General features: G+C 38.1%; 1 protein-coding gene across 10 annotated transcripts in view; it reads left to right on the plus strand.

Moving 5' to 3' along the window:
• The window catches only part of LRMDA (leucine rich melanocyte differentiation associated), a 1,127,716-nt gene that overhangs the window by 248,620 nt on the left and 858,837 nt on the right, over window positions 1-20,259 (plus strand). The window lies entirely within an intron of this gene.

The raw sequence follows: 20,259 nt of genomic DNA on the forward strand, positions 1-20,259 counted from the left end.
CCTCTCCCTTTTTGGGTTCCGGAACTAGCTGCTCCAAGAAGCAGTCGTTAACGGTATCTAGAAAATTTATGTCTGCATTCTGTCCTGAGAGGACATGTACCCAGTCAATATGGGATAGTTGAAATCCCGCATTATTTTTGGGTGTTCTATTTTTGTAGTCTCCCTAATCTTCCTGGGCATTTCACAATCACTGACACTATCCTGGTCAGGTTGTTGGTAGTATATTCCTACTGCTATACTCTTCTTATATAGGCATGCAATGTCTATCCTAGAAATGTTATGGTACAGTTTCAATCACTTAAGATTTCACCTTATTTGACTCGATATTTTTTTAACATATAGTACCACTCCTCTTCAAACCTTGTGGAATGAGCTGTACTGTTGGAATGTTAAAGTCAATGGTTTTAACCTATTTAGGAAGGATGAAGTAGAGAAAAGGGGAGGGGAATTGGCACTTTACGTAAAAAAAAGGCATTATCTGTTTCCGAATCCCTGATAACTCATAGGAAAATCATCTTGAATGTTTATCGATCAATGTGCTAATCGATAAAGCAGAAGGTAGGGTATTAATTGGCGTCTGCTACAGACCACCAAATCACAGTAGGGAACAGGATGATCACGTCCTTATGCATCTATCTGTAATATGTAGGAGGAAAAAGCCTGTGTGATAATGGGGGGCTTCAATTTGAGTGGCATATGCTGGAGGTCCTGTGCTGCTAGTGCTAAAAGATCCTTGGAATTTCTAAACATTTTAGATGATGGTTTTCTAACTCAAAAAGTCTTGCAGCCAACTTGGGGGTTGTATTAGACCTTGTCTTAACAGATAAAGAGGAATTGATCACAGAACTAAAAGTTAATGGGAGCAGTCGTCATAAATTGATCACATTTATAGTGTGCAAACAGAATAAACTCCAGAACAGTAATACATATACTTTTGTGCTTTAATAGGGCAGTTTCACAAAGCTGAAAACAATTATGAGCCAGATCAGCTGTGAAGAAGAATTTAATCAGAAAAATGTGAATAATAATTGTGAATCATTTTAAGAACATCATACTAGATACTCAAAAACCACAGTCCCACAACTGAGGAAGAAGACTGTGCTGGTTAAAAAACAACCTACTTTAGAGGGGAAGTGAAGGTAAAACTGTGGAAAAAAAATAAACAAATGGAAGAAAGAGGAAGTTGATGGTAATGAATATAAATCAGAAGTTAGAACTTGTAGAAAATTGGTAAGGGAATTAAGGGGACACAGGGAGAAATTTTTATCCAATAGAGTTAAGGAAACTGAGGAGTTTTTTTAAATATAGTAGGAGAGAGAAGAATCCAGACATTGGTATTGGTCCATTACTAGTTAAAATGATAGAATTATCAATAATAATGCAGAAAAGGCTGAAGTGTTTAAGTTTTTCTCTTCTGTATTAGGGGAAAAACAGGTGATATGGCCTCATCATATGGTGATAAACCCTCATTCCTTTCCACTGGTATCTCTGGAGGGTGTTAAACAGAAGCTACTAAAGTTAAACATTTTTAAATCAGCAGGGCCAGATAACCTTAATCCAAGAGTTTAAAAAGAGCATGTTGAGAAACTCGTTGGACCATTAATATTGATTTTAATAAATCTTGGAGCACTGTGGGAATTCCAGAATACTACAAGAGAGCTAATGTGCCCATTTTTTAAAAAAAGGGCAAATGGGATTACTTGGGAAGTTAAGGGCTTGTCAGCCTGACATCAATTCGGGATACGGTCCAGAACAGTGGTTCTCAAACTAGGGCTGCAGATTGTTCAGGGAAAGCCCCTGGCGGACCAGGCTGGTTTGTTTACCTGCCGCGTCTGCAGGTTCAGCCAATCGCGGCTCCCACTGGCCGTGGTTCGCCTCTCCAGGCCAGTGGAGTCTGTGGGAAGCGGCATGGGCTGAGGGATGTGCTGGCTGCCCTTCCTGCAGTCCCCATTGGCCCGGCCAGTGGGAGCCGCGGTCGGCCTAACCTGCGGACACAGCAGGTAAACAAACTGGCCCGGCCCGCCAAGGGCTTTCCCTGAACAAGTGGTGGCCCTAGTTTCAGAACCATTGGTCTGGAATTATTTTGAGTAAGTTCGATGGGCTATGCTATATAAGAGGTCAGACTAGAGGATCACAACTGTTCTTTCTGGCCTTTAGAGTCTATGAATGTTTACTGAAGAGAGAAAGTTTAAAGCAGTCCGTGCACATTAAAAGTTAGATGTTTGTGTCCCCAAAGCAGGTTTAATTTGTATTGGCAGATGTGAAAAATGTTCAGTTTTATGCAGAGATGTTCTTTAGCCTTTTGAAAGGAAACATCTTCAGACTTAACTTTTTTTTTTAAATTTTATTTTATAGTGGGAAACATGCAGTTCTTGTTAGCAGAAAACTGCATTTACTTACCCTTGATGCAGTCAGAACTCCATATTGTTTTTCCAAATTGTTTAATCTCTCTGCTCCCTCTCTTTTCTGTAATACTCAAAAGGGATAATTGAGATATAACTGAATAAAGGTTTCCATGTTCCGACTCTTGTTGCTTATGAAGGAAACTCTTTTTCTGTTTGATCTGTGAGTGGGGAAGGTTTTCAGTCTACTAAAATCTTTCTACTTTCTCTCTCCTTTCATATTCTTGCTAAACAAAAGTATGGAGTTGGCACCTACCAGAGCCTTTTACCACCATTTCTGATTGAGAACCAAGAAAATGTGTAGTCTAAGGTTTTCAAAAGTGACTAGTGATTGGGAATGCCTCCATTTCTGGGCATACAACTTACGACGCTAAAAGGAGTCTTTATTTGCATAGGGCAGGTGCTCAGACCTCTCTAAAAATCTGGCCTCCCCAATATGGGCACCCAAAAGTTGAGCCACCCCAGATCACTAGTTTTGAAAATCTTGGACATAGTGTTTCCCTTAGAATTTGATGAATCATGATGCACTTGTGTGTTCTGCAGAGGAATTGTGAAAAGACTGTGGCCTTTCTTTGCGGCATGCTTCTTTGTCACTAAACCATCTGGCTGACCCAAAAAACTTACAAAGCTACTGCATGATTTTCTTTCTTTCTGGTGTTCAAGTTAGTGCTAGGAAAAGATTCTGGGTTAAGAACACTAGATTACATTCCCCATTGCAGGTGCAGTATTGGCAGTTCTAATACAAATTTCCCCATCCTGTCACATCAATGTGCCTCATCCCTTTCTTAGAGGGGATTTTCTCTAGATGCTCTCCATTTTCATACGCTCTTTGGATTCACTTGTAGGATGTCAATAAATTTGCCGATTAGTTGCTCTGCTTGTCCTTTGGTTGTCCACATCGCAACACATCTATTGAAACAGATCTGCAATGAACAAACTCATTTCACAGAGCAGGCCACCAAACATCCATCAGATGGCAGTGACTTTCAGTCTCTATTGGTAGCATAGTGCCCCCAAAAGTATCTTTTTAGTTCCATTATTCTTATGAATCATAAATGTCTACAGATCTTTTGCCAAGTTGACAGTGAAAAGGGCTGAAGAAGGAATCTGAATCAACTAGGCTTCTGTGTTGATGCCATGCTTTCATGGAAGAGCTGTAATGGATGAGGTGATGCTGGAACACTTGTTAGTGCAGTCCAGTTGGATTTTGAATGAGGTAGAGCTTTATTTAGAGCTGTCCTAGTGCTCAATCCACTAGATATCACAGCCTTCACAGTGAGGCATAGAAAGCCATAGATCTTTGTTCTGCAAGCGCTCATTTCAGAATGCAGGCGGTTTGGGTACAAATACTGGCAAAATGTATGTATAATGAATGGGACCTACTAATATAGAACTTCCAACTCTTAAATGGGCACATGCAATAATATTTCTTGTGATATTCATAGAATCATAGGACTGGAAGGGATCTCGAGAAACTGAATAGTCCAATCCCCTGCACTCAAGGAAGGATTAAGTATTATCTAGACCATCTTTGACAGGTGTTTGTCTAACCTGCTCTTAAAAACCTCCAATGACAGAGATTCCACAATCTCCCTAGGCAATTTATTCCAATGCTTAATCACCCTGACAGTTAGGAAGTCCAACCTAAATGTCCTTGCTGCAATTTAAGCTCATTGCTGCTTGTCCTATTCTCAGAGGTCAAAGAAAACAATTTTTTCCTCTCCTCCTTGTAACAACCTTTTATGTACTTGAAAACTGTCATCATGCCCCCCCCCCACAGTCTTCTCTTCTCCAGACTAAACAAACACATTTTTTCAATCTTCCCTCATTGATCATGTTTTCTAGGCTTTTAATCATTTTTGCTGCTCTTCTCTCGACATTCTCCAATTTGTCCACATCTTTCCTGAAATGTGGTGCCCAGAACTGGTCACAATACTACAGTTGAAGTTGGAGTACAGCGGAAGAATTACTACTTGTCTTGCTTACAACACTCCTGCTAATACAGGATTAATACAGAAATATTTATATTTATATAACGTGTGTATCAGTTTTAAGTGTTTATGGTGTGTGTGGCAAAATGGCTTCCATTTATTTTTATCTTACATCTGAAAATCATAAGTGCTATTACTAGAAGGTTGAAAATGTGCATATTTATCAGTAAGGGATTAATTGTTAATGAAGGCAAAAGCATCCTTTTGTGGATCAAGGCTGCCCTTTTCGAAGTAATAAAGCCAAATACGGTTGCAGCATTTACAAAGTGGACCTGCAAAGCCAGGTGAGCGTGGGGCTGTGTTAGTGGCTTTCAGTGATATTTTTAGTCAGGCATTCAACAACTTTTTAGATGATAGAAAAAATCTTTTTATCCAATATACACACAGAGATTAATAAACCAAATGAATAGTCTCTTACACTAAATGAATTAATGCACAAATTTTGTACTAATCTTTCCATCCTGACAGAATTCATGCCATTAGCTCTGTTCTGTCATGGACTATTCAATTCTACACTTGCATGCCTTGTGTATTCAATTCTATATTTGCATGCCTTTTTAGTTCTCTATGCAGAAATGCACCAGATTAACTCACCTCAGGAACTCAACAGTGTTTCCAAATAGCTATAATCTAATTGATTTTACCTGCATGTGTGAAATTTTAGTAGATTCATGGTATCAGAAAACAAACCTCAGAGCTATGTTAAACATTTATAGTGAATGTAATCTAATCATCTGCCAGAAATGTACATAGGCATAATATCTCCTTCATAATTATTGAATAATTGAGTCATGCAAAGGGATGTCCTGTTGTTTACTTGCATAATAGCAAGTCCCTGTTAAAGCCTTGTATATTTAATTCTACACTTGCATGCCTTTTTAGTGATGATCCACAAAGTGGTATCCTCCATGCAACACAATCTCACTTATTCTGTGCATGCAGTATATACTGTGCATATTTTATTTTACAAAATGGTATTCTTCATGCACATTCGGGGGCTGCCAGTTGGACCATATTGGACCAGCTGGGCATGTGTTGTATACACAGACTGCACGCACCCCAGTGTCAACATTCATAACATTTTTCTTATGGATGTAAGTGGCTATTTACTAATACCAGATAAGATGGAAGAATGGGTTGATTCCAGCATGCATGATAAAACATCACATTTGCATCTGCTAATAGTTTGGAAGAAAGAAAAAGATATATTCAGGCCCAGGCATTAATTTTCAAATCTACTTGAACCACGTTTGGAAGACGGATCCTGCATCATCTTTAAGGATATGAAAGAGGGGTCCATTCTTGCTTCTTACAGACAGGGATGAAAATGGCACCCAAGTTGGGGCTGGTGGGAAACAGATATCTTGGGAAAAGTTGTTTTTAAGGAGATAATACATCTTCCTTGTTGCTACAAGAACAGGCTAATTTTGAATAGAAAGTTTGGCTAGACCACTTCTGTTTGAACCTCAGGATAAAGGAAAAGCAAAATATAAGAACAAGAAAGGTTCAAAATAATATCCACAAAAAAGATGTGGACTTCTTGAGCCTATCACATTCTTAGAGAGCCATTTGGCTCTTACAGAGTCTCATAATTAAGAAATCAGTTCTTAATTGTATTAAAACAGATAGCATATGTTGACATAGACATGCTGTGTGGCCTATTTTGAAATACTTACGATGTCTGTCAGTTTGCTTTAAAACATTCTTGATCTGTAGAGGTGTATAATAAAAAGCTGGTGTGTGCCACATCCATTATTCAAATGTTTGAACTATTTATACGTGTGTTTAAAGATACATAATCTGCATAATGGACTCCTTCCAGTTTCATTTTTTTTAAAAGCTGGTTTTGAGAGAGTTAAAAAAGCACCTAAAAATGGAATATGTTTTTCAATTTATCACTTTAAAATTGTTCAGTAATGTTTTTTGGGGGGTGAGGGAATGGGAACAGTTTTCTAAATAAGCAGTGTTTTGTTAAATTCTGAAAAGGGTGTCTGTGCTTCAGATATCTTTATAACTACCTCAAATGTAAATATTTTTTAAAATTCTCCTTTAGAAGCCCATTTCACCTGAACATAGACTCTTATATTTTCCTGAAAAATAAATACACACCAATGAGAGTATAAACACATCATTACACTTTCATGACAGATAAGCTTGCTCTGTATGAGTGTAAACTCCATTTCTTTTTGGGTGACCTTTAAATAGTACTCTCCTATTGTAGGGGATTTAAATCAATAATTTTGTCAAAACAAAATATACTGCAGGTTTTTTCCTTATCATTTAAATAGTTCTGTAAACTATGAAGGAGTAATGGATTTCAACATGTTGTCCTCCAGGAAAAAAATAAAATCCACTAAAATTCACTTAACAAGAATGAAGAAAGTCATCCTTTTCTAGTTTCCTTAGTACTGAGTTTTATTTTGCAGAATGCTAAACCAGCAGGCTAACATACAGTGCTACTATAATTAGTGGCTGAATGCCTTCTCTGCATTCCCATTGAAAAACAACCAAGTGTCCCAGGTGTGAGAAGGTTAAAATGAGAAGTACCCAGTAGTTATGAAGCAGCAATAATGAGTTTCCTTCTACTTACCATGGATTTGTGTGATATACAACTTGCAATTAAGCATGGCTTGGTGATTCAGTGATTAATGTATATACGACTCCTAAAGGAGCAGCACAGGCCTCCCGTCACATCCTTCATGATGTTTACAGCTGGGTACCTATTAACAGGAAGATGGAAAGGGCCATTTACAATTCAGTAACCTTTATGACAGTGAACTCTTTAATCAGCATTTTATTTCCTTTGTAACACTTTAGTCATCTACAAATGTCAGAATAAAATAGGGCTATGAAATATTTAGGATCGGCATGTGGAAATTGACTTCCTTGATTTAAGCTGCTGTGTCTTTTCATTTTGTTGTTTTGGGAGCTTTTACTTTTATTGAAAGACAATTTATAACTAAATGCTCCCAATAGTGGTTGGCATTAGGGTAGGAGAAATTACAGAAATCCAAGTTTTAGTTCTATAGAACGTTGATGCTTGCTGTATTGGGTAATAAGTTATTTGAATAAAAACATTAGTAAAGGGCTTGCATTTCAAAGTAGTATTTCGTACATGTACAGCAGACTCCACAGAGTTTGACAAAATATCCCAACATATATTACAAAGCAAATTAAGTATAAAGTACATCTATAATTTGTCATTTTTACTGTGTACCTGAAATGTGCATTTCTGTCTCGCGTTATTTTCTTAGAGGGATTCTAAGACTCTCTTCAACGGAACAACTTCTTATAGATTTCAGGTTTTTATTTGCTTCTGGACGTGCACACAACACTGGAAGAAAGCATGTTCTCTGCCCCAATAGGTTTACAGTGTAGATATATTGGCCAAATAATGGCATGCTGAAAATAATCTTCTGTAGTCAAGCTGATACTTTTCAAGCTTTTTTAACCAGCTAACATTTTCATATATACATATGTTGTTGTGCCTATATTCTGCCTATGGAGATTTATAAAGTTCTTGTTGCTGTAGTATCTAAGGTGCAGTATATTTGGTACTTGGTCAATCATCCTTAGATTTATTTAAGATTTTAGGCATATTTTTGACAAACAGCAAAATTTTAGAATTGATCTTTCCCAGAAATCTTTGAAAAATCTGACCCGGTCATGACCTACGTTCAAAACGTTATGCCAAGGATGCTTGAGGGCACTATAACAAACCTGGCATGTCTTTGGTTCATTTAGTTGCTGCAACATTATAAGAGTCCAACTTAGGTGGCGATAAGCTTTCTTATGGGTTTATTTGTGATACTGATTTCCAAACTGCGATGTAGAAAGGATGGGAGCGTCTTCTCGTGTCACTGTCAGCATGCAACTCTCATGGGTGTTTAATGGGTGCTGCATGTGCTTGGCAATGCCCCTCAAGTTGTGCTGCTGGTGGAACTAGCCTTTGCCTGGACAGTTATTTATATTATTGTTATAGGAATGGCCATTTTGTTGCATTCTGGACCTTTTTTAAGTTATGAAAAAAATCCTTTAAAATGTAAAAATAAATAAAAATTAAGGGCCTAACAAAGGAGCCATCCGCATGATTTTTAATCCAAAGCAGTGTTTGACTGACGAACATTGCTTGGATAAGTCAACTGAGTCGAAAAAGAGATTGAATGCTAAATATGATATCAATACATGCAAACAGAAGAGGTGGAGAAATCACTAATTTCTAGAGTCTTGTTTAATCTTTAGAATAGCACAAGTAGGCAGTTATTTTCAATCAAATAAGGAGGCAAAGGAAGTGGTAATTGGTATGTATTTGGACCTATATCTTCAGAAATTACTAAAGTCCATAAGACCACAGTTGTAACTGTCTGAAATATGGTTTCAAAAGGCACAGCCTGACCTTCATCACTTTACAACTTCATTATTATTATTTTTATTTATTATATAACAAGTTCATATTTATATTGCAGTAACACCTAGAGACCAACCAAGTAATGCCCCATTGTGCTTGGCACTGTACAAACATACAAAATGTGTGTCTGCCCCCAAAGGCTGATCATCTAAAAGGCAAGACATAGGAGGTGGATGGGACAAGACGAGTGGTGGGATATGCAGATAGGGGGTAGGGAAAATAATAGCATATGCACAATGCTTAGTTACTCTGGGGCAGTGAGAGACAGGTGGTGAACTGCAATCTGTTATTAGGTTGCCATTCACTGTATGCGTTTTGGAAGAGGTGAGTTTTGAGGGGTGCATTGAGTGGGATGAAAAGGTGGTGGCTTTACTAGTTTAGACTGGGAACTCTTCCCACTTATACATGAAAGAAGAAGGTGCTTGTTGGAGAAGCAGACACTCAGGCAATCAAGGCTGGCATAGTGAAGATGTGAGTCGACCTCAAGATAAAATGAAAAGAAGGCAAGGAAGCTTATCCCTATTGTTGTGTGGAGTCCATGAACGCAAAGGTTACGTCACAAGAAGCAGCATTGTCTCATTTTTAGGAATGCTGCTGCATGAAATTCTGATATTAAAGATGAGGAGAGGAGTTTTAACAAGTCTACCTTAATGCACCTATTTGCCTACTGGGATGAGACATTACAGAGCCTTTTTAAAATGAAAAATAGTTAAACGGCATCAGGGTCTCTGATTGCTAGCTCCCTAATTTAAAGGATCAGATCCTGCTCTCTTGAACCTGGCACATGATGCACTAACCCAGAATCTATCTTTGCAACGAAGCCCGATGCCAACTCTGTCCACATATTTATTCAAGTGACACCATCATAGGACTTAATCACATTAGCCATGCCATCAGGGGCTCGTTCACCTGCACATCTACCAATGTGATATATGCCATCATGTTCCACAGTGCCCCTCTGCCATGTACATTGGCCAAACCGGACAGTCTCTCTGCAAAAGAATAAATGGACACAAATCTGACATCAGGAATCATAACATTCAAAAACCGGTAGGAGAACACTTCAACCTCTCTGGCCACTCAGTAAAAGATTTTAGGGTGGCAATTTTGCAACAGAAAAGCTTCAAAAACAGACTCCAGTGAGAAACTGCTGAGCTTGAATTAATATGCAAACTAGATACCATTAACTTGGGTTTGAATAGAGACTGGGAGTGGTTGGGTCATTACACATATAGAATCTATTTGCCTCTGTTAAGTATCCTCACACCTTCTTGTCAACTGACTAAATGGGCCATCTTGATTATCACTACAAAAGTTTTTTTTCTCCTGCTGATAATAGCTCATCTTAATTAATTAGCCTCTTACAGTTTGTATGGCAACTTCCACCTTCTCTGTCTGTCTGTCTATGCATCCGATGAAGTGGGCTGTAGCTCACGAAAGCTTATGCTGTAATAAATTTGTTAGTCTCTAAGGTGCCACAAGTACTCCTGTTCTTTTTTTCTTGAACCTGTGTAATCCTGTGAATTGCCACAAGTTGTATGGATAGAATCAGGATGGATTTGGCTGAACTTTTTGATTCCCCCCCACCCCGCTTTAATAGTACAGCTACCTGGGACTCAGATCTACACCTGTAATGTGTGAAATAAGTGTAAACTTAGAGTAGCAGGTAAAGGTACTGGGCTTGTGGCATTCTCAAGGTGAAAGCAGCAGAAAAAATAGCACAACATGCAGCGAATGTTCTGAGATGCAAGTGAGTGAGTGAGTGATGGGAGGCATAACATACGCACTGTTCCGAGCATAGCGTGACCTACTGTTCAATGTGTGTTGCAATAGTAGTGGATACGTTTGTAACAAACAAATTTACATATTAGCCTACATTGCAGGTTGTGAGGATAGGTGTACTGTTTTTTTAAAACTGTAGCAGGAAGCCAGGCAGGAGGGGAGCTGGTAAAAGTTCTGAGCAAAAGCTGAGCTGCGAACTAAAATATTCACTCTCATTAAAGTCAGTAACTGTACGAAAGGGCAGGGGAAGCAGCAAATGTTACACTTGCCTTTTAAAAAGAGGCTAAGATGGTGAATTTGGGAATTTACAGGTCAGTCTTAATTCAATGTCCGCTAAATTTAAACACACATAATTAAAACTCAAATTATGAAACTCTTAGATGAGTCTGCTACTGGGTAAGGTACAAGTGAGCTCTGTGTTCACTGTTTTTACAGTTAGGTATATGTTAGCTGAATCTTTTAATCTGAATTTTTAACATTAAATTGTTCCTCTAAAGAGAAACGTGCATGGTGCATGAAAGGTGAGTGCCACCTGATGAGAATGTCAACATCAAGAAATTTAAGCTTAGGTTTGTCATAGTTGCTCCTCCAAATGGATAATTAAATACGGAATCCTCTTTGGGATAGCAGAAGGTGATCCTTTCCACTTTTGTAACATCTGTTGTCCGAAGAGCTCAAAGAACTTTATAAGAACTCAGCTGCTGGTTCCCTGCCTTAAACACCTAATGAGCCTTCTTTGCTAGATGAATATTGAATCTTTTTTTGAGGACAGCACAGCTCTTCCCAGAGTAACTGATTATGGTGGCACACAGGGTTGTGACCATAGAATCTGAACTATAGGTACCTTTTGTTACATAGAATCAAGAATAGAATCATAGAATATCAGGGTTGGAAGGGACCTCAGGAGGTCATCTAGTCCAACCCCCTGCTCAAAAGCAGGACCCATCCCCAATTAAATCATCCCAGCCAGGGCTTTGTCAAGCCTGACCTTAAAAACTTCTAAGGAAGGAGATTCCACCACCTCCCTTGGCAACGCATTCCAGTGTTTCACCACCCTCCTAGTGAAAAAGTTTTTCCTAATATCCAACCTAAACCTCCCCCACTGCAATTTGAGACCATTACTCCTTGTCCTGTCCTCTTCCACCACTGAGAATAGTCTAGAACCATCCTCTCTGGAACTACCTCTCGGGTAGTTGAAAGCAGCTATCAAATCCCCCCTCATTCTTCTCTTCTGCAGACTAAACAATCCCAGTTCCCTCAACCTCTTCTCATAAGTCATGTGTTCCAGACCCCTAATAATTTTTGTTGCCCTTCGCTGGACTCTCTCCAATTTATCCACATCCTTCTTGTAGTGTGGGGCCCAAAACTGGACACAGTACTCCAGATGAGGCCTCACCAATGTCGAATAGAGGGGGACGATCACGTCCCTCGATCGGCTCGCTATGCCCCTACTTATACATCCCAAAATGCCATTGGCCTTCTTGGCAACAAGGGCACACTGCTGGCTCATATCCAGCTTCTCATCCACTGTCACCCCTAGGTCCTTTTCCGCAGAACTTCTGCCTAGCCATTCGGTCCCTAGTCTGTAGCTGTGCATTGGGTTCTTTCGTCCTAAGTGCAGGACCCTGCACTTATCCTTATTGAACCTCATCAGATTTCTTTTGGCCCAATCCTCCAATTTGTCTAGGTTCCTCTGTATCCTATCCCTGCCCTCCAGCATATCTACCACTCCTCCCAGTTTAGTATCATCTGCAAATTTGCTGAGAGTGCAACCCACACCATCCTCCAGATCATTTATGAAGATATTGAACAAACAAGAAGGTAATGTGTGTTACAAGTTTACACTCAGAGTAAATAAAAAGAAATTCTCCAAGCATTTAGTCAGAATTCACTGTTGCAGCAGGTTAGTCAAGTACTGTGGCTGGAATTCAAAAATGTCTGGATGAACAATACCGACACTTACAGCTTTACAAAGGGCAAAGAAATCTCATACACCAGGGCATTGGCTGATTGCTGCAGTGCAAGAATTTTCCCCCAGTGTGCAGCATATCTTGCGTGAGTAAGGGCTTTTACCCTACCTTCCTCGTAAGAAGCATCTGGTGTTAGTGAAGCAGATTCTGAGCTTGGGAGACCCAGCATTCTTTTCAGGACTAGGAAATCATATGTTCCTAAGGGACACATTTTCTGTGCATAAAAGTTTGTATTTTGTTAGCTTTTGCAGGCAGACACTGTTGTTTCCTCTGTGTGTTGTCCAAACCCAAGCTCCCTGATGATGCTAATGAATGATGGTCATAATAGAGAAGGCAAAGGAACAAAAATGCAGTAGGGATTTTATTGTATGCATCCAAGATACCAGTGGCCTAAACCTGGTGCCATTAATATCTAGCTGCTGCTTTGCTGATAATCAGCCAAATCTGTTGCCTTCTCGTGAGACTGCAGAAGCTTGGATTTTTTTTCATAGGCCCTTTGTACCTCTATTGATGCTAAACGTTGCCACATTTTTGTTAGGATTATTTACATGTTTATCCTTTCTCGTTGCTTGACCTTTCTTGCTCAGCTTTAGTTCCTGTGCCCAGCTTGCTTTGTGTTTCATGAGCTCAGTAAACCGTGGCCTTCAATTCCCTGTTCTAGTGTTTTCACTTAAGACCAGGAGTGATGAGCAAAAGGTTTCAGGCTCAATCCTTGAGCAAAGGGCCGCTGTGACAGGGATTATTATTTATTTGTCATCTTGGATGTAATAAGCTGTAGGTACAGCATCGAGAGCCCTTGATTTATTGCGCTGTCGACTGCCACTAGCAGGACGTCTGCTGTACCATGCAGGATGAATACCACACTGTCAGCTCTGTCGATCTGTCTCTGCCATTGCGCTCTCTCTCATAACACATTCCCATTTCATGCCAGAATACATAAACAATCTTTCATTATTTTGATGCCTTTTTCATATTTGTTCTTTACAGAACATAAAGTTTGAATTTATGGGGTTCCTTTACATTATTTCAACACACTCCACCATTTTCCGGGTTTGTGGTTTAACTCTCAGAAATCGGCTGCCAGGTGATTTAGTTATTTTGGCTTTCTAGTTTTATAGTTATTTAATATCACAGTGCCAGATACTGAGAAAATGTAGTGTATAGAATGTGTGAGATTTGCAGTTAAGGGCTGTCATCAACAAAATGTGACTATGGGGACACAACGTGGAAATTAAAAACTAGACAGAGAGGGAAATGCAGAGAAGGAAATATTGCCTCCCCCACTCCGTTTATTATTCAAATACTTTTTCCAGAGCTGCTTTCCTTGGATGCTATTATGATCTTAATGGAGATCTGTTGAATTGGAAAAGAACATAAATAAGCAACCAAGTCATTTTCCTTGAATAATTGCAATTAAGGGGATTTCTAAGTTGTTGATAAAAAAAAAAGCTCCATTTCATCTGCTTTTCTTCACAGTAGCTGAGGTAAATATGTTATCCAACAAATTGACTGCTTTTAATACAGGACTTATTTCCTACTATGAACAGCTATACACTGTGCTAGTGTCTTGCTTTATTTTCGTTTGCCTAAGTTTTAAAATAATTTGCAACATATTGTTTATGAAACATTGACCCCTCAAATCAACAGATGTGTATGGCAATTGTCCAAAACAAGTGCAACACAACTCGATATTGACACAAATTTTAGTCATGTTTTGTGGGTTTTTTTATAGCCCAACTATAATCTGTGGAATAACTGGGAAACAAAGGACCCAGTCTTGCAAACCCACTCATGTAACTTTACTCATATGAGCTGTACTTTTGAGTTTACTAACACAAAAATTAGATGGTAAGGTCTTCAGGAAGAGACAGTGACTTCCTATGTATTTGTACAGCCCTTGACATAATGGGGTCCTCTTCCTGTTTGGGGCTTTGGGGCACTACTGCCATACCAACAACTTACTTATTTCCATAGTATTACTTTTAATTTACCCATGTCCATACATGTTGGCATGACTGGAATCCCTGAGTAGTTCATGATGGTTCCCTCTTCTTACATGCCATTCATGAATATTAAAGGTCTGCTTTGGTCAATTAATTGTGCAAAGATTGTAAAGCTTGTATTTATTCTTGTATTCAAGAACAGCTTTAATAATTCCTCATAGAACTTTTTTTCTTTGTTAAATAAACCTCTGCTGTTTTGTGGCTTTGAATGAAAATATTTTGATACTGGAAATCTGTGACAAAAGCTATTATAGATTTTTTTTTTCAAGGATTAAGAGGAGGATTGGGAGGAGCCATCAGTGCTATATTTAGGTAAGTGGACAGTTGTTTTGATTGCCTGTGAAAACACATTTCTCTAAAATGTGTGAATTAGAATGTATAAATGCAAGATAATATTTGTCGGTCGGTACTTCCTTCTCAATACAGCCTTTATTAGGACAGCTGGGAATATGCTTAACTCATAATACGTGGTAGAGACTTGTTTTGGTTGCAATGAAACATGAGTTAATTAATATGAGAAATTTGTTTTGTGTCCCTGGTTTAAAAAAAAATAAAAAAAACTGTACAGGTTGGTGTTGTCAGCAAAAGCTGCTTGTCACTTTGACCTGCTCTGTTAAGTGTTTGATGTGTTTTCTCAGAGTAATCTGTGAATAACATTACATCCAGCCAGCAGAGAAACAGAGGGAGCGATAGCAAAATTAATATCTGGAAGCGTTGATAATTATATATCAGAATCTAATTTTTATCACAGAAAATGTGTTAATGACAGAGCAGAAAACAAAAACCACTAGCTTCTCCCAGCAGGATCCAAAGTGTCATTTATTATTTCTCAGCTGGATATCTATCAAGTTTATGGGTTAATTTTTCTGTACACTGTTATTTATGGGTTTTTGTTTGTTTTCAGCCATCATTACTAACAATACGGTTAATAGCAATCATTTGTTATCCGGCACCAGCGGTGATGCTTCAGATGCGAGCAGTGAACTGAGAATACTCATTTGGTAGCTGAATAAGGCTTTGACAGGGCCCATTTATAACAAGCTCATTCCATAATGTCCAGCCTATTAATAAAATTTTGTTGCTGTCTAATTAGAGATGTCTGATGTGTATAGTAGCACGGCAGAAAAGACTTTCTTCTGCTGCTTTTTAGGTCTATTCTGTCATATCTAAAACATATTTGAGACAACTGATTTTGGGAAACAAAAGGGAGATGTTACTATGTACTTCTGTCTTGTACAAAGAGGCATAATGGAAGACTAACTTGCATAACGAGCAACAGAAAGGGGGTTATAAGTGTATTGGGAGAAGGTCATGTTGCTTTCATTGGCTAAGATTTGTTTTCCCTCTGTGTATTCTCTTGTCTTGGTTTAAAATTCAGGCTTTGACTTGAAAGCAACAGCTGCTATAAATGGATATTTTTGTGAAATATATGGCCAGAATGGCATTCTGATATGTATTCTTCTTTTTAAGAAAAAGAATGATCTGATGTAAACACAGGATGTATGGGAGAAAAAAGTCTGGGGCCTAATTTTGTTGTGGTTCTATGATGATCAAAACTTAAGGAACTGTGTTCTCGGAACGGTACAGTCATAGGGGGAGACAGAGAACCTGACAGCAAGGATTTTCTAATGTAAATAACCTGCTGATGACCGCAGTGCAATTAGTATAAATATGTAGCATGCAAACATCTCAAAATATTTTACAAGTAGGGATAAATAAAGCATTTCAACATCCTTAAGTTAGATCACACAGGAAGTCTGTGAGAAAGCTAGGAACAGGAACTCAGATCTGCTAGTTCCCAGTCTAGTGCTTAGCCATAAAATTATATTTCTTTCCTTAAAATAAACCCCAAAGAATTGTTTTGTTTCCGTATTATTGCCCTTACAGGTAAAGTCTGGTGCAAAGTGTGTGATGATTTAAGCTTATTAAACTATTTTACATAAAATGCTTTGCTGTTGAGCAATTGTGTATATCAAAGTAGTATGCTCCCCTCTTTGTCCAGTACCTTAGAATGCACAAATGTATCATTTGAAGTATTTTGTAATAACCTGTGGCCATAGTTAAGATGATTTCAAGAATTAATAACATTTCTTATCAGATGTATAAATATTAACTTGTGTTTTCCTTCTTTTAAATTATATGCTTGGAGTCACACAGCTGTGAATTAAGGACATATAAATAGGCAAAACACTGAAAAGTATTTTAAAATTGTTTGATAGGTAACAATATTCTGTCTTTAGTAATAAATTTTTCCCCCATTGTCATTTAAGTCTTTGTAAATTACCCTTTGAATAAGAACATGTATGTTTTTAACAAGTTGGTTTCCTAGAATGTTTCTTTAAGGTAACATATTTTATTAAAGAGAGAACTTGAAGTTACCATGAAAGTGGTGTATGGATTTCAATTGGTAGAGAATCTGTATAAGCTGGTGATCTTCCCCCCATCCCCTCCTAAACTGCACTTGACATAGAGCTTATCAACCCTTAATTAGTGATACATTTTCTCCCTGTGATTTCTATTGATGTTTTGTAGAAGGAAGACGAATTGAGCCTCAACCTGACTAGAGTACGAATTGTTTTAGAAAATTCAGCAAACATCTCTCTCTCACTCTGTGTGTGTGTGTGTGTGTGTGTGTGTGTGTCTGTCTCTCTCTCTCTCTCTGTCTTTTTCTCTATTCCTCCCGATAGAAAAGGTGAAAAGCTGCACGATAGAAATCAGGTTCAGTATTAGTGTTTTTGCTTGCCTGTGCAATAGAAAACGACAAGCGTCAGGGCCTCAGTCAGCAGATCAGGGAGACGCAGATGGGAGGCGAAAAGCTCCCTAGTGGCATCAGTATTGCTTGGATGTGATTGTGAGAGCCAGGATGAAGTCAGCACTGACAAAGTGTGTGGATTGATGGATGGACAAAGCCGGGAACTGGATGTGAGAATGGATGAGGGCAGAGGGGGAATTTAACACAGACAAACAGAATGAAAGACAGAGAGGAATTGCCTGCTAAAGTATTCCAGCACTTAGAGCCCACAGCCATTTGCTTATTGCTAACTGAACACAGGAGAATTCTTTGCATCTTTGCAGATTTTCCTAAAATATATGAAGAGACCATGCAGTAAACGCAGCTAGAAAATTCCCGTTTAGTGTTTTATAGTCAGGGTTTTGGGGTTTTTTTAGATTCACTCACACTCGGTTAATTCAAACTGAACACTTGATTATTTCCAATAAGTTCACACAGTATGTTTCAAATTTTCTTTCCACAGCCATTATTTTAATGTTTCCACTAAATTTACCTTGATCAGTTATTGTTGCTTTTACTGTAGTAAATAACCATATTTATCTTTCTTTTCCAAACTATATTCCTGCTAGAAGACATATATTGATAGTTCCTTCATTCAGATGCATAACAATAATAAGCCCATTATATTTTTTTGTCTTGAAGAAAAAAATTAGTTGCCCTCTGTGTATGGAAACTCAATATATTGCCAAATAGCAAAAATATTGGTGATTTTTTTTTAAAAGAGAAGCAGGCCCATAGCAGTTGGCTGCCATCACAAAATTTACTATTAAAAGATGATTTTTTGCTTGTTGCATTACAATACTGATGGACGTTGAAACTAAAGCATATGACTCATTTTGTCAGGACATTAATTTGATGCTAATATGTGTCAGATTTACTTCAGTTTTTCAATTTAAAATGAGACACAAAGTTGAAAAATTGGTATAGAAACTAATATGTAGCTGTAATATCTGGCCCTAACAGTGGACAAGATTCTGCTCTTACATACTCTCTTGTAAATCTGGAGTAATTTCATTTAGTTTAGTGGAATTATTTTGGATTTATACTGGTGTAATTGAGAGCAGGATTTGGTCCAAAGTCTTAAAAACTACAGAGTAGCTAAAATGGATGATGGCAGGTCAGCATTTCCTTGCAGTCCCTGTGATGCTCTTAAATGTTTGTAAAGGAAGAACATAATTCTAAACTTTGATCCTGGTAGGTGGACAGGAAACTGATTTTTAAATACTAGTCTTAATACTAATTTAGAAATGACTGTCTACATACTGATACAAGATCTTTAATTTTAACAAAGGTTTTGCAGTTCTCCTAAAAGGCACGTGTATGCATGTCATTTTGCAAGTTGCTATTACTCAAAATAATAATGTATTGTTTTTACGGATGAATTTTCCAGAGTGTTCATGAAACAGATAAGGGTCCTTAAACTAGAAAATTTCTCTTATTAATAGATTCTCCAAACATCACCTGGGAATTATTTGGGCTTGAGAAGAAACATGTAATTTATGTGGGAAAGATTGCTCCTGTTCACAGTGCATGCTGTATGTGCTAATCCATCTTTTAAACCTGTGATCACCAGCAGTGGCTTCAGAAAGTGAAGTTTGAGGGTGTCTGATACATCTGCAGGTGTCTGGAAAACATGGGATTTACTTATGTCAGCTATTTCAGTTATCTTTTAGTTTTCCCTTTTCCCTTTCTTTGTGGGATCTTTATATCAGCTAGACTTGTGAATGAAGTATTGGGAATCTCTATCCGCATTCAGTGTATACTAGCACATTTTTATTATAATAAACGGGGATAATCTCTGCCTTTTATGGGGTTTCAGGGTTTTGTTTGGGCCCTGTCGTGTTTAAAAAATATTTTATAATGAGCAAAGTTGTGTTGGCACAATATAGATCATAAATGTGGGTGCTGCTGTTAGTGAAAGTAGTAGATCATTTCCCTGGGTATCGCAGATGGAGTTTTGGATTATGCATAATATGATCTATGTCATGTCTACTTTGAGAAATAGTTTAGTTTCTGGTGTTAGCGCAATCTGTCTTAAATGACACGTTGGCTACATTATAGGTGTATGTAATCACTTCGGGATTTTGCAAATTAAAAAGAAGTCAGGTCAGAATGTAATTATGTGCACCATACTGGGTCCTAAATGAAGATGTAAGAAGAAAAAATTTGATCTGTTTTTCAGTTTTTCCCTTGGAGGTGCCTGATCTTCCTTTTAGGTCAGCTGCCGGAGATCCATCATATCTTCTTGTAGGTCACTGTATTGTAATTTTGTGAATTGGTGACTGTAACAACATTCAAGGTGTTCTACCCCCATTGCCTCATGTCCTGCCTTTTGCAAATGGGATCCATCAGGATAAAATAGAGCTGTGCAGACAGTCAGTAGGCCTCTTGCTGTATGTGGAAATTCCATTGTGAATTTGAGAGATCAGCTGTTGCTCGTTGGTGAAAGATAGCCTCTTCAAGTAAGGGAAGATAAATTGTTCATTTATCAGGTACCATTTTCATGAAGGTGTGATTTAAAAAAAAATGGCAATCCTACATCCACAAAAACCATTTGTGTAAGTTACAGCCTGGCTTCAGGCTTTGTCTTATCACTGAGGTTGCACTTGTGAATACTTATAATGATTATCTTCTTTGGATTAATTCTGATATGGTGTCTGTTTTTAGTATTACTTAATTAGTCAGTAGCTTTTGAATTTATTGAACAGAGATCTACTTTACATATTTTAAGTGTGCAGTAAATCTCTGGCATCATGTCAACTTGCTTTCCATTCATCTCCATGATATTGGCATCCATTTAGATGCTCCCCGGGTTACGCAAGACCCGACGTACACAAATCTGCACTTATGGAAAAAGTTCCATAAGCTAGAAATAGGAGGGTTTTTTTTATTGTTTTTGTGTAATGGTCGGG

This window comes from Lepidochelys kempii, chromosome 7 (assembly GCF_965140265.1).
Source record: "Lepidochelys kempii isolate rLepKem1 chromosome 7, rLepKem1.hap2, whole genome shotgun sequence".
Classification (NCBI taxonomy): Eukaryota; Metazoa; Chordata; order Testudines; family Cheloniidae; genus Lepidochelys; species Lepidochelys kempii.